At 35.3% G+C, this 15481-nt stretch overlaps 1 protein-coding gene across 8 annotated transcripts in view; it reads left to right on the forward strand.

Annotated features, from left to right (window-relative positions):
• Positions 1–15481, forward strand: part of cut (homeobox protein, cut) — a 196354-nt gene that overhangs the window by 100253 nt on the left and 80620 nt on the right. The window lies entirely within an intron of this gene.

The raw sequence follows: 15481 nt of genomic DNA on the forward strand, positions 1-15481 counted from the left end.
TACATGTGCGGGGGCATCGCTGAATTGGATTTGACAGTTGGATAGATCTAGTGCTGGGATGCTATCGATAGTTTTGTAACTGATGCTCTTGATGCATCTGATTTGATGGTTGGTCATAACATAACCTATATAACCTGTATAACTTTCATTAATAAAGTTTTACCAGATTTCAATCACACACGTATTCCTACTTTTGAAAAAAAAACAGTTGAAAAGCACTCATATAACTCTTAATGTAATACAATATAACTTGAAAACAAGAACTGAAAAAGAAATGACAAAACAGTTTTAAAGAATATTGCCAATTAATTTCCAATAAGACTTATTTAATCAAAAGCCAATATCTTGTTTGAGAACTCTTACATAACTTCAGATCGGTTACAACTCCAAACTCGTGCGTATCAATTCATCGATACCAATTGGTGAACGGCAGCACTACAGAAGGGGAACAGGATACGTTCAATGGAATGATTGATCGGCACCGAACGGTCGGTAATCCTTGCACTAAATAAATATCACGCTTTATGAGACCCAGAAACAATAACCCTTTCATATTAACTTGTAATTCTTTCATCGTGGTTCCTTATCAACGTGATAAATACAATTGGAAAAAGTTTAAGTGTAGACATTGTTTACACATTGCATGAAATTTCCGAAATCAATATAGCTTCTTATAGTTCTTATATTAATCCTAAGGACAGTAGATATATAAAAAATAAAAAAGCAATAACAATAATTTATAAAAAGTTAAAACCCGAAACACAAATATATCAATTTAACAATTACATGCTTTATAACTAAACAATATGAATGGGCATCTATGTACCGAACAGTGTCGTACTAAATGGTCTCAACAAGCGTTGCTTATTGATAGTGGTCAATCAATCAATATTATCGACGGCTGTAATGGATCGAGCTGAGCCGGCCGAGAGGCGGGCAAGGGAAGTGATGCTGCATTAAAATCAATTTAGCTATTTATTTGCCGGCCATCGTCGAAACATTGCCACCCACGCGCGTATCCGTTGACACTGGGAGAGTGCATAGACTCTGAAACTAATTTGAGTGATAAATTCTGTAATATCAAGACGGATCATCTCAGAATTGTTCGCCTTTAGCGACGTGACACAATACTGCGGATGTGTACGAGTCTGATAGGGTTAGACTGATGTAAGCAATTGTTCTGATGACACTTTTGGTACATTGATGCCAGCTACTATTAGCTTGATACGTTTTATACTTAGTCGGATGTTCGTTTCCTCTTATCTTGATTCATTTCAGATCTGTGTTTCATATTTGCAACTACTTTTCGCAGCCAAAAATCTGTTAATCTTTTTTCAGTGATCTATTCTACTTGTCGGAAGGCTTTCGAAATATCTCTATCAAAATTTGGGATTTCGCTTAATATGAATAATTTGAAAGCCGACATTTTGTAAACATTGCCGATTCCACTGAAAGACTTCTTTAGTGGGATCATACAAAGATTTTTCGTGCATTGAAATTTCCAGCGGAGCAAATGAAATAGGCATCGTTGAGAAACAAAAGGGTCCTCCAATTCAGTAGTAGCGAGAAATTTGGCGATTCAATACGGTAATGACTGTGGATGAATGGATGCATTTAGGCATTTAGGACTCTGTTGCAGGCTTCTTTCAATCTGCAGTGCGTGAGCTGCATGCACTTGAATGAGCATCGAGTGTTTTGGCTCATTCGCCGCTTTGTGAGATAGTTTTATTCCGCTCCGAATTAATTACTCCTCGGCGTTGTCGTTTTCACGATGTTCGTGCGGATGAATTTCTAAAACGAACGATGTTTTTCGGAATTGCAGAGATTTTTGTGATAGTTCATTTGCCCGATTTTTGTTTTTCAAAGCTTAACTATTACGGCACCACTACGCCTTCCATGCCCTAAATCAAGTGCTGACGCTGTTGTGTTTACCGCTTCAACTCAAAACAAATGCTCAACTTGTTGTTTTCGAAAACAATAAACCAGTAACCAAAATTTTAAGAATGGACGATGAAACCATAGTACTGAAATAATTGTTAAGTCCTTCGAAACATTCGTAAAATCTTTCAAAGGAAAACTCTTTCTTAGCGACTTTTATATCGCACACAATATTGATCTATGAAGTGCTCGGTGACTTTCCAAACTTCTTATTAACCCCATTCGACTGACAAACTTTTCTGTTTTTTCTTCGCTTTTCTAAATCTCACTCGATTTTAATTAAGTTTGCAATAGAAGGGCGGTTGGAAACGTTATTTCTTTTTGATGACAACCGATAAACGATTCAGTTCAGTTTTGAAACAACTTTTCTGATTATGGCTTCTCTGAATTGGTTTTGATTGGAACGCAATTTTCATTTAACTTTGACTTGAAAAATTAGGAAAAATTTGTATTGAATGAATACGAGTTTTGTTGATAACGTCAAGTATTAATTAGCAAATAAGTAAATAATTGCTTTGGAATATTTTTATGACACTGATTTAATTTATTTGAAAAGTGATGGTAGAAATGACGACGACTTGAGTACAGATGTTCATTCCATAGCATTTATTGAAATAATTTAAACACAAGCCGGACACTCCAGTTGGTAGCGGTCGTATAAATCAAACACCTTTCTTATGAACTTAACTTTCATCTTAAGCACTAGATGGCGTTGTACTAAATCCCGAACTGTAAATTCTTAATGTCACTCCCGCGCGGGACATGAAAGAGTGATGACGCTATTTTTGTGTACACCAAAAGGAAAACACTCAAAATTAGTTTATGACGACTGTCTGTCGTTCGATTTATTTTAATTTTGTTATTTTTGGTTCACGCACGCGTTTCTCTTATTAGGTTTCAGCCGTCGTAAACTCGTGGCGGTTTGGTAGTGAATTATCTTTGAACCCATATGACTAATGATATACGGGCAGTATTTGGACCATTTTAGAATATATTGACATATATCGATATCATTTATAATCTCAATTACTTGGCAAATCTAGCACGCGCAAGCAGTGCCAACAAAGTTGTCGCTGTATTGCCAATTTTATTTGCAATACTCTTTCAAGGAGCGCATTTGTAAGAAATGGTACAATTTTAAGGTGCAGCACTTTTTACACAATTCAATGATACATTTCAAGTGGGATCGGAAGTGAAACGGAGGCCGGCCGTGAAATCGCTGATTGATTGCCTTTGACCTGAGCGAGATGTCAAACAAGACAAATGCGCCTCTAATCGCAGTCAATCAAAGAGAAAGCAACGGATCCGGAACGTCGACAAGAGATGCAATCAGACGCCCCATCAAACGCAACCTATCATCTCTGAAATCGCCACGCACGATAATTTAATAACAAAAAACCTAGAGACGCCGAGCACGAAAAGCTGATACAAAATCAACTGTATTCACAGCAAGCCAAGGCGGTCGATCTCCGCTGAACCCCGTAATTACACACGAAACACGCAAGCAATACATGAAAGCAAATGTCAAACTCACATATTTATTTCCAAGTATTGAATACCGGCCGGCGTTTCTCGGAAGATGCGGCGTAAACATCATCGTGTCGATGATGAAAGCGATGTGATTCTTTGTACTGATGCTGATTAGTCTAATTTTAACGACCAAAAAGAGAATAATTTGATCGTGCATGTAGCGACAGTGTAGCGTGTTGGGAAGTCGATAACTTTTTGTTCGAGATATAAGTGTATTGCTTTACTGTTACACAGATTCGTGTCATCGGTGAATGATATCGTTACATGCGTTGCTATTTAATGTTGTCACTGCTAACAACAGAATTGTTTTGTTGATCGTAATTAACTTACCCTATAAACTCATTGAATTGATTCTATAAAATATGTAGTCGAAATTCTGTTACATGTAATAAAACAAAAAGCGACTCGTAAACAAATTGGCGTGTCGTTATCAAAACCTCATTCTCGACGAGAAACGTAATATCCAGTGAAGTTTGTTAGACAGTCAGCAATGCTTTAATAACCTCATAATTAACTAAAACGAAGACGGCGCTCGCGTCGTACTCGCTCAGTTTATTTATACACGCCGAGCGTCGATATTCAGAAGCCAACTCGATAGATTCATAGCAGCCGACATCAAAGGCTCGACATTAATCATAACTCGCATCAATCGCCGGTGAAACAGTTCTGTTTTTATTGTAAATCAGTATTAAAAAGCGACAGCGCGGGCGCATGAATCAAACGAGCGCCTCGAGACGTCAACGTATGCGATAAATTCGTGAAATGTAAACAAAAAAGTCGCGGGCCGATTAGACCACCCTGCGGCACACCTGTTGAATCTATTAGCGGGCGCCTGACGCTCGCGCACGGGATGCTGATAATATCGAAAACGTCCGCGGTTGCACGACACGCTCCTGTCTCATATATCAATTCATTTGATGCGTTGAAAAAATCGGAGCGATCGCTCGACTCCACGTCCCTCGCCCCAGATAGCACATCAAACAAATGCTCCCGTGCAAATCGTCCGTGGAAACACTTTTTTAATTTGCTCGACGCAAGTACGCCTCTACGACGGCAAACTAATAAAAGTTATACTTCCTACGAAGTGATATTTATGTATGTACTACGTCTGGCTTCCATCTTTTACGATCGTCAACAGTTACATATTTAATGTTCGAAGTTTATCAACATTTCTTTCTTATGCAGGTTTTAGTGGGGCAATAAATTATTTATCTTCAAAGACTCGCTTATTTTCGAACTTGTGTTTCTCTTACACTGTAATTCTTGGTTTTACAACTGACGTCACTGGTTATTAAGTAAACGTACACACGGCAACATATTTTTGAAACTGTCATAAAATCCCACACAATTATAGACGAGATAGCTATAATTATAAGAACTAAATTGGCATGATGTTTGATTGGCGCAATCGCCTATACTTAGAACCACTTTGATGTGTCCCATAAATTAAAAGATAAAGTTGACGAGTAGATAACAATTAGGACAAAGATGCGAAGCCGATAAAAGTATTCTAATGATATCATTTTATGCCTTTTAGTCACGTTGTTAGTCAGCAGTTTACATAACTGAGTCAGTCTGAAAAATCTGAAGGAATGACACATCGCGTTGAAACAACGTAAATTGCCGTTTGATATCTTTGTAAACAATATTTGTTGTTTCATTCGCACACGATCGATCTGTATAGTGTCGTCTCGGTCTTAAATACATTCGAAAGCGCTATTACAATCCTCTTTTTGTGAGATATCGCTTCTTTGTGGCGCTTCCAGAATATTTCAAGTTTAATAAAGTAAACATCTGTTTCTAATATATTTTGGGACAGTCTTTGAGATGTCATATTGAAGAAAAGCGTTGATATTTGGTTTCAAACCGCATCGAATGATACTTTCAAGATGTACAATTATAGACTCTACACGAGGCAAGATAAAGTCTCTCTCGAGAATAACACTCACCTTCGCGGTCGTATAATTTCCTAGTATTTCTGTCAACGTCTTTTCGTCACTTTCCACATCTCCAAGTGTTGAAAAATGTTTATTTTATGTGTCAAATATTGAAGAGATGCACTTGCTTTGATCAAATACGTAATTACATATAACATTTTGCATTCAGTACACAACGAGCAATTCTAGTAAATGTGTAATTGGTTTCTCAACAAATCTTCAGATAGTTTCAGATTAGGTGGTTCATAGGTCAAAAAAATCTATGTGACAGAATGAGGAAACCGACTTTTTGCACTTTAATTCAATTGATCTGTTTGAAGTATCACTTATAAGGAAAATACACATTCGCAGCAAAACTGCCTCCCTACTTCTTGTTATGCATTTTCATCTCACAACTTAATTCCAGTTATTTGTTCTTATAATATTTATTTAGATAACGGTTTTACTCTTAAATAATTTCATTTTCCTGATCTTATCTCAGTAACATCAAAATAATCAGTAAGGTCAAAATAATCCTGTTTGAGGTTAACTCCAATTATGTCTTTAAAAATACAAGCTTACATTGTATCGATTATAATTGTAACTTTTGCATCGTCGATTCGCAGTCTATTTACAACATTGAAATGAGTCAGGAATCATTTGCGTTTTTTATTTGTTTATGCATATTGGGCATAAATAAACATTGCTGATAAGAAACATAACTAAGTACTAAGTTTCAATTATCCGCCTCACCGCCCACGCCCGTCTCTCTGAGAAGTTATTGTAATGGCAAATTAATATTGATGGTCTGATTCAGATACGTGTCGAACTAATTACGGATATATAAATAAAACATTAGCGTATCAAAGATGGTAATTGCGTCACGTTTTATCTCGGAAATATCGAGACGGCTATCAATATCGTTTTAATTATGTGTTCCTTCTGAGTAGGAATTGCTATTTAAATTTTAAGGAGGAGGCACCTTCCTGATTAAATGTATGAATGTTTCCATAATGACAAATAGATATAACTTAGCACATGTTGCTAATTCATGGTTACAAAATATATGGTTATAAAATTTACAAACTCTGTTAATTTATGGATTTGAAAAATGAGGATTTTTAAATGCTTCCTTATTGATGATATTTTTTTTTCAATGGAAGCACAAATAATTACTGTCATTAAGTATTCGCTAACCATCCTAAACATTAAGCAAATAAATTGCACCTTCTAGGTATCGAGAATTAAACAGTAGATGCATTAACATCGATCCCAATAACAGGCACTTCGCGTATTACACCTCTTATTAGAATAGCTGCTATACACTATAATGGAACTCTCACACCCGACGTCTCAACTGAAATCACTCCAGGACAGGAACCAATAAGAACCAAATTTCAATGAAGTGGATCCAACTAAAGTGGTTTCAGCTTCCAGTGAAATTGAACTGGAGGCGAACGGAGTAAGGTTGGGTTTAGATTGGCCCTAAATCATGCATATGACACATGTCGACGCGTTAGTTCGGAGCGCAACACGTGTACAGAATATGTCAATTCATTATAAACTTTGTGTACTATAGAAGATGATTTGTGACATATTATCGGTACAAGACCCTATCTGTATGTACCCATTAAGAGGCGTATTGTGTGATCGGACGAATTCGGAATTCTGAGTAATTGACGAATTTCGTGAGCACCGCACGCCGCATAATAGCTTCTGTTTAATTGGTTTCTGTCTCATAATTGCTCGTATTATCTTAAATTATCGCTTCTAGTTCAGACTTATCTAAGCTCTTAAATATTGAAGCTTCTGTTTTTTATTAATTTGTAATGATTAAAGACGATGTATGTGATAACTAATTTAGAGGAAAAATAAATCGTTTATTGTCTTATTAGAATGCTTGTTATGATGTAAAATGGTGTTGTAAAATAATTCGGAAGTTGAAGAAACTTTTTCCAATTTTCTTTCTTCCCCCACCCCACCTGGAACTTCCTCAAACGCAATTTGGCGATGTCCAAAACATCCTCGGCCATTGTTTTCATTGAAATTAATGCTAAAATCAATCAAATCAACCCCCATGCCCCCCAGTCTACTTGGGACCGGCACATTTTTCTTCGTTCCCCAAAAACCGAGACAATGCCGACGGTTATTAATATTCCGATATAAAAAACAAGGTTTCTAAACAATAGGTGGCGTTAATTTACTCATTACTGATTCATGGGGTGCGTCGGCCGGGGGTGGTTGGGGGTTGCGAATTCGGAACAGTCACATCCGTTGATACATTATATCTAATGTGAATTCATATATATTCATTTGTTAATAAAATTTAGATTGGCAAAATTTCGGGTATAGATAGGACTACAAAGTAAAACGCATGCCCAAATGTAGGATATTGATGGATTGCAGACAGACAGATAGAACCAATTTTTTTAAATATAAATCTTCATTTCTTTCGATCAGCTGCCGATGAAAATAAATCACAAAAAGCATAATACACCGCGGGACAAAACAAGCGATAACTCTAATATTTTGAATGACAAAAGACTTGACCACGTGTCGTGGGGTCCGAACTGGTTCTAACCGGTTCTTAATAAAATACCATTCAATCGAATTTGACAGGGTAGCACACAAGTGACCGATTGGCCACATAAGATGTACACGGTACTCTGCTTCTTATAACCATGGCGTAATGGTTTTAATGGCGTGAAGAAGTTTGAATTTATTATCAAACTTGCGTGGTCGAATTGATCGTACGCCACCCATTTGTAGAATATTCACGATGACCAGCTGCCTCTAATCGGAACAGATCTATTGATACAGGATTTTAATGGCGAATCTCGTAATAGTTGACCTATTTTTTTGTAAGTCTTTATTCAAAGTTACGCAACTAGCTGAACATGTTGCACTTTTTCTGAAAACTAATGCATAGGTATGCAAAATTATTTCAATTTGTAATGTGTTCAATAAAAACTAGCATGCATTCTGTGACAGGAACATGACATTAATAGAATCATTTAGTCTTGCAAATTACAATGTACAATAAATATACTTCTTACAATGTTATAAAAAATATGGCTAAGTCTACGTCGTTATTAGCATTATGAGTTTAATTCATATTCAGAAGGTTAGTGGCATTTAGAATCACACTAGGTGGCCTTTTAGTCTAAGACTCCAAATTTAGCTTAGGGTAAATACATACCTTCTTACCGATGTTTGATCAAATCAAATCAAATCAAATCATTTATTTTGCTTAATATAGGTATACAGTTGTTATATGATCGATCAAATCGATCGACATTGATCGACTAGCCGTATATCGATAGCTAGCTTATCTATGGATTTATTTCATTTGTAAAAACAATCGATCAAAAATCGATCGACATCGATTGACGGCTCTACTCTTTCTTTTTTAAATGACAAAAGGTCATGTTTCCACATAAGCTTGTCATTATCACTGTTTTGTTTTGTTAAACCTGCTGATTTATGATATTTTTTTTTTATTACTAATGACTGATTCAATTTCAACACATTCTTACCAGAATATCTTTTTCAAGCTCTAAAATCTGCCCGTTCTTAGCAAAAAATATCCCTGATTACGCTAGTGTGGTAGCAACTTAAGCATTGACAACGACGGACAATTTCTTTTCAAGTTCGCACAGATTGTGGTCGGTCGATGGCTGGTTTGATCGACAGCCCGCTATAATCGCTAATCGGTAATTGCTTTCGCGTCGCAAAAACGTTAGCCGTTCTCACACTTAGTGTTTACACAGCGCCGCGGTGCTGATGTTGTAATTTGAAATTTATTGAACAGCTAATCATCTTGACATATAGGTACATTCATTTTTAAATATACTTTTACCTTTCAGAAATATTCTATGAGACCGGAGCGCATGTGTGTTATGCATAAAAATAGCCTACTCTACAAAGATTGCATTCCACGAATGTCCTATCATAATTGGTACCATGAGAGGATAGATAGAGAAAGATATTCCTATATCAGGTAGTAAATTTAATAACCTAAAAAGTTCATTATTAAACTGATGTTTAGATAAATTGACTTACGAATAATAATAATGAATTTTAATGCCATGCTTAATTTAAGCCATTGCTATTTTGTGTAATTTTTTTAACTCGTAGGCGTCAGACATTAAACTCTCAAAAGTTACCCCATCAACAAACTTTTATTTATTCGCATAGATCATAAGCAAAACAAAAAACCCGAGCGATACGCCACAGAAATAATTCAATTAAATTGAATATCCGCGAAACAAAGGCGTCAAAAGAAATGTCTCGCATAAATTATTCCCTTTTTTTTGGCCCGCACTTCATTGTTGAAGATATCGTTAATATTAATTTTTTGACACGGAAACAAACGGATTTTAATATTCAGCCCTTTGTTATTGTAATATTGCTTCACGTCGATACCCCGAAGTCTCAGCCTGGTTTTATTCATTTACTTACAAAGTGGACCTATTTGGACACCTTGTACAACTCCCAAATTTTGCTCCAAAAATGCTGACAAAAAATTTGAGATTACAATTAACCTGGAGATTTGGATTAGTATTCTTTTTTAAGAGGTATTCTATGGAAAACCCCAGGATTAAAATAGATTTAAAAGATGGTATCTACAGTCTTTCGTGGTTCGATTCTTATTTCTCATTTACTTTAGTTTCAATTCAAGCAATGATCAGGTTCACTTACCTAAGTGACGCACTACTATGATCTACTTTAAAGAGTGTGGTACGGGAGGACTAGAACAAAGTGTAACTAAGTCCTCAGTAGCTACCTAACTTTAATCCTATTTGACCATTCACCATTAGGTGAAAAACAAAATGACTTAGAAAGTTTAGCGTTCCTTCCCCGAAATGGCAGATAATTAAATTAAGATTTATCTAAATCTAAGTATCTTGCTAAATGTTCGTGACACCCAGAACACAGTTCCTACTAGAGATACCTACACGATATTTATTTCAGCGTTTAATTAGCAGGATGCCAAGATGCATGGCTCAGCTGATGAGTTTCATCATGGACTGAACCTATTTATGCTATTAAGAATGACTTAACCGCTTTGACACATTAATATCTGAAGGATTACGCGTGAATGATTCGGTAAGCACTGCTCTAGTCCACCTGATTAATACTGTCGCAGACCACTAAGCCTGTAGATATTATCTTATTAGCCAATTCGATGGAAATATTGTTATTGCTTTTCGGTCTTACGATTATTTCGCTCTCAAACTGTTAAGATATTGGCCTCAATTAGAAAAGGGTAAGCGAACTGATGACTAAAGACTGTGTTAGTAATTAATTTAATGGTGGTAAAACCTTTCATAGTTCGAATGTCTCCATCACCACATTCTTCAAAGCAACACAACAGCGCTTAACATTGCTATTGTAATAACTGAAAGTTCTTTAGAAAACTTCGCAAAGGTAGATATGTAAAGTCTACCAAAGTGCACTTGCCCAGCGTGGTGGACTATGGGCTAATCCGTCTCATTTTGAAAAGAGACCAGTGCCCAGCAGAAGAACAGTGTGTATTGACGACAAACGTAACGGTGTACCACCATACAACAACAGCCTGACGCAACTGGCGAATTACACGAGTGTGATCGATAGTGTGATCGATACAGGAGTCAACGGCCCGCTTATCGGCGGGTCAAATTCGACTTCTTCAACTCTAATAATTTTTTATCAATCGAACGCTGTTTTGATGTTGTCAAAGTTTATTTTTTATTTTCTTTTACTATTATAGTAATATGACATCGATTACAAATACATTAGTGAAACTGTGATGAATAGGCTCATATAAGTCTATTTACAGGTTACACTCTTCTTACAAAGCATAGTAATGCTTATCACCCTATACGTACAGTGGTGGTCCGTCCAGGAATACCTAAATATCGGATACCAGAAATAAAAAAAAGCTTTAAAAATAAAAAAATAATAATGATTAGACCAAAAATCTTATGAATTTATCGACGCTTTTATTACCTGAATATACAATTATTTAGAAATTTATTAGGTAAATAATTATAATATTTTTAATAAATTAGCAAGTCATAAAACAGCAAAAACTTTGAGAAGCTCAGTCCACAGCGATCGATATTAGCTTATTAAGCGTGCGTATACAGTGATAGCACATATGTGATAAACAAGATTACACAACTGCTAGTACTATCTAAGCCAGCCCGCGGACCACAGCATCCGGACGAGATAACTCTTAAATTTAACTGGAATTCATATTTTTGCACAATTGAAAGGTTAGTGACGTTTGGTTTATTTGTACGGAAATAGTGATTTGTGTGTGTTTTGGAGTAATATGTGTAGATGTGCAGAGAATTCCAGTTTGATTCTCGGCTAGGCAAGTTTTGTTAATAATAAATTAGATACTTGTTCTAGGTCTGTGTGTTTATGTGTGTGACATTGGCACGCAAAATACAGGGAATTGTAATTTGCGCTTATACATATTTTTGACTTTTTTGACTTTATCCATTGATCCATAAAATGTGTACCTATTTTAAATTTTGTCAGTGCAAGTAGTTGTTTAGCTACTATGGTAACAAGTATTGATAAATATGTTTATAATATCTATTGCTAAATAAAATATATCCCACTGATTTATTTATAGTTAGTTTTATATGACCTTGATTAAACCAAGTTATAGCGAATCTATACTAATATTGTGAAGGTAAAGAATTTGATTTTTAATGTTCTGTTCAGGGAGTGTCAATTCAATTCAAATTATTATATAATTTTAGGCTATATCAATCATACTCATCGTCTAAGATTTACAATAAAGAAAGTATACAGGGTGAAACCGCAAAACTAACTAAGTAATAAAGGTCCTACCAAAATCGATCAGCCTCACCACCTAAATGTTTGCGTGTCCATCAATCTATGAAACTTAAGAGATCTATACAGCTCAGATAATTCCGGCTGTCATAAATTGTGGCATTAATTTAACGACTAAGCATTAGATTGATACCTACCATCCCTAAGGATAGTTGTTTCTGATACTCAAAACTGATACCTAAAACTCAACTTTAACCCCGTGCAGTAAGATATAAAATTACTTCGAATTGTATAAGTACATACGACATTTTGGTTTTAAAGGGTAGGCGAACCAATTTTAATTGAATGTCAATCTTATTGATCGGTAATTGAGTCGGTTTTTGTGAAACTATCTTAAGGGGAGCATTAGGTAAATTGGGCAATATTTAAACGGGAATGGTAATGTTTTGTTTTGGGTTCCGTCGGTTAATGAGTACACAATACATTTGTAGTTTGATAATATTTCAATAGAATTGCCAACGAGTTCACTGAAATAATTGGTAAATGTGAGTTAAACTCGCACACAGAGGGTTTCATACTACCAAGTTTGCATTTTTTAAATCCTAAAATTTGTCGTGTGTTAGTAATACACACTGTTGTAAAATTAAATTACTTGTCTCTCTATTTAATATATAGAGTTAAGTAACCCTAAAAAAATGTAAGTAGTTTCTTAATTTTCATGTCTCGAATACCATAAATAATGTTTTGTTAATTATCATTTCATATTCCACTTCTAAATAAATATTTCACAAAAATGAGAGCTGGAGTATATTCCACCTCGCCGGTCCATGCTGATCAGAGTAAGCACCCAGCCTATACGGTCAATAACATAGAAGCAGTGGCCATTTACACTAAGCCTTCATGCTTGTAGCAAAAATAAACCAGTAACCAATTCGAGTTAGTCAATTTGCAATAATTTATTGCGGCTCTTGTACTAGCCGCGACAGTCACGCCCCAACGAGGATAATGGGTTCGAATCCGCGGGAAGCAATTTACTTCACCCACCGTTTTTATCTACCTGTTGCTATCAAATACTTTATTGGCTTTTTGACTTGTAATTTGGTACTAGGAATTAAATTTTGTTATATCTAGTAATTGGGGTTTGATTAAACTAGAAAATACAATTATGCTTATTATTAAAATTAATTATTTAAAAAGTAGAGTAGACAAAAACTATATGTTTAATATTCTGTAGTGCTAATAACTTCGATCAAATAATGTTGTACAAACATTTGACCAAACACAAAGTACACTTAAACATTTGTCCCAATATTTGATCAAATACAGCTAGGCATCAGCTAAACAAAACGTTTGTCGCGAACAAAGGTGTGCCCGATAATTGAGAGGGGACTTAATACCTTCGATTATTTATTTAAGACTTTCGCCACCTGAGGCTTTGCCACCAAAAAACAAGTGGCAAATTAATTATTCCGAGGACCAAGCCCTGCGACTCCCACCCTTGGCTTACAAGGAATTAAGGCTAATTTTACATGAAGCACGATTCGTGGAGATTGCGGCCAAAAAAGAAGATTTTCTTTTGTGCTGCTACTTTGTTCAAAGCAGGGGTTAAATTCGTTTGTCTAAAATTTACAGAACAAATTAACTGTCCGATTTTAAGCGGTATTTAATGGCGTTCGACCGCAAACTCCGCCGGGGTACCGCCTTCGTGTGTAAGAATAGAATTAAAGATAGACAAAAGGTAAAAAATCACATAGATAAAAGATTATTATCTTTATTATCTAAAACCCAATTAAGAGGTCCGACTGTCTGTTGTTCGTAAATAATATTGCATTTGTTTAATACGAGTATTAATGCATATAAGTAACATATTTATTTCCAAGTAAAAGTATCTTAATAAATCTGATTGACTCTTTGTAACATCTGTAATGTACTTAATGATTATATAAATATTTAAGAAAATAAAAATTAGAACACCTTATATTTATATTTCTCTATCTCTCTCTCATAACACAAAGCATAGTAGTCTAGTTACGCAGAACTTTAAAATAGTAAAGCAAGAGCTATTAAAACCTTTTCAAGTTATTTTCCCTAAACCCAGCTACCTAAGTAAATACTTGAGCATTTACTTACAGCTCAATTCCCGTGTCGCCACATAGGAACGAGTACAAAATCCTCAGTCGTACAGAAAACCGTCTTACCAATAAGGAGGCTGGGGCGAGCCGATACACAATTAAAGAGAAAACAAGCCCGGCTAAGACGAATGTTGCGGAAAATCGAAACACCACCCCGTCTGCAGGGACGCCTGATTTACGATTTACTGCCAAATGCTTTCCGTTTTTATTTTTAATTTTAATACGTTTTATATCTGGCTTGTTTTGTTTCGTGCGCTATCGTATCTGTAATATATCATTGCGGTTGTGTTTTCTTTTAAATTTCGTTGGCGTTCTTCTATGGCCATATTATTAACAAATTCAATTTTTGTAACCAATTTAAAAAAAAAGTTTGAATTACATTATGTATATAAATATTGTAAGATATCTAGATTTTAGTCGTATTTTTAATTGTTGATATCTAATTTCTAAAATTGATTGTACAATTACATGTTGATTGATGTTTTTAACTATTTGAAACAAATGTTTGTCACCAAACCCCAAACATTTTTCTTTCAAAAATTCACGTTTAAAAGATCTTATAAATAAAGTAATTGTAACTTCAGCGTCTTCAAACCACACATTCGATTTAAACACACGTTAACAACCATACATTAAACGTACACAAACGAACTCACCCCCGCCACCACCCTCGATTTTCTTTCTCTAATTGATAATTCTTCCGCATCCCTCATCCGGCGTGGCTGTACGATAATACAATTAATTCCCTTATGCCAGGGACTACTTATAAATTTCTTCCGAACCCTTATTGGGGACCCTTCACATGAAGACATATCAGTTTTGAATCTCTCGATGCTGTCTTTTCGAGTGGATACACTTCGTACTTGTTATCTTCTATTTTATATTTAACATGGCAACCCTGACGTAAGATTTTTCATTATTGACGGAACTCTAGATTTTTCAGTAACATGTCGCTTGAGACCAGTCGCTTCATAGGTATTCCATGAAAATCGATTAAACAGTTTTAAAGAAATAAATTACTTATGATTATCCTCTGGTTAACAAAGACCTATTAAGGGTTTGTATAACTGATGCACAAATATAATTAGTTGCAACAAAATCATTATCATTAATTATGTATTCAGACTATATCATACAAGATCGAATGCAGTCTAGAATGGTTATAACAATAGA

This window comes from Epargyreus clarus, unplaced genomic scaffold, assembly GCF_041222505.1.
Source record: "Epargyreus clarus isolate Ecla_fem2 unplaced genomic scaffold, WU_Ecla_fem_2.2 ptg000012l, whole genome shotgun sequence".
Classification (NCBI taxonomy): domain Eukaryota; kingdom Metazoa; phylum Arthropoda; class Insecta; order Lepidoptera; family Hesperiidae; genus Epargyreus; species Epargyreus clarus.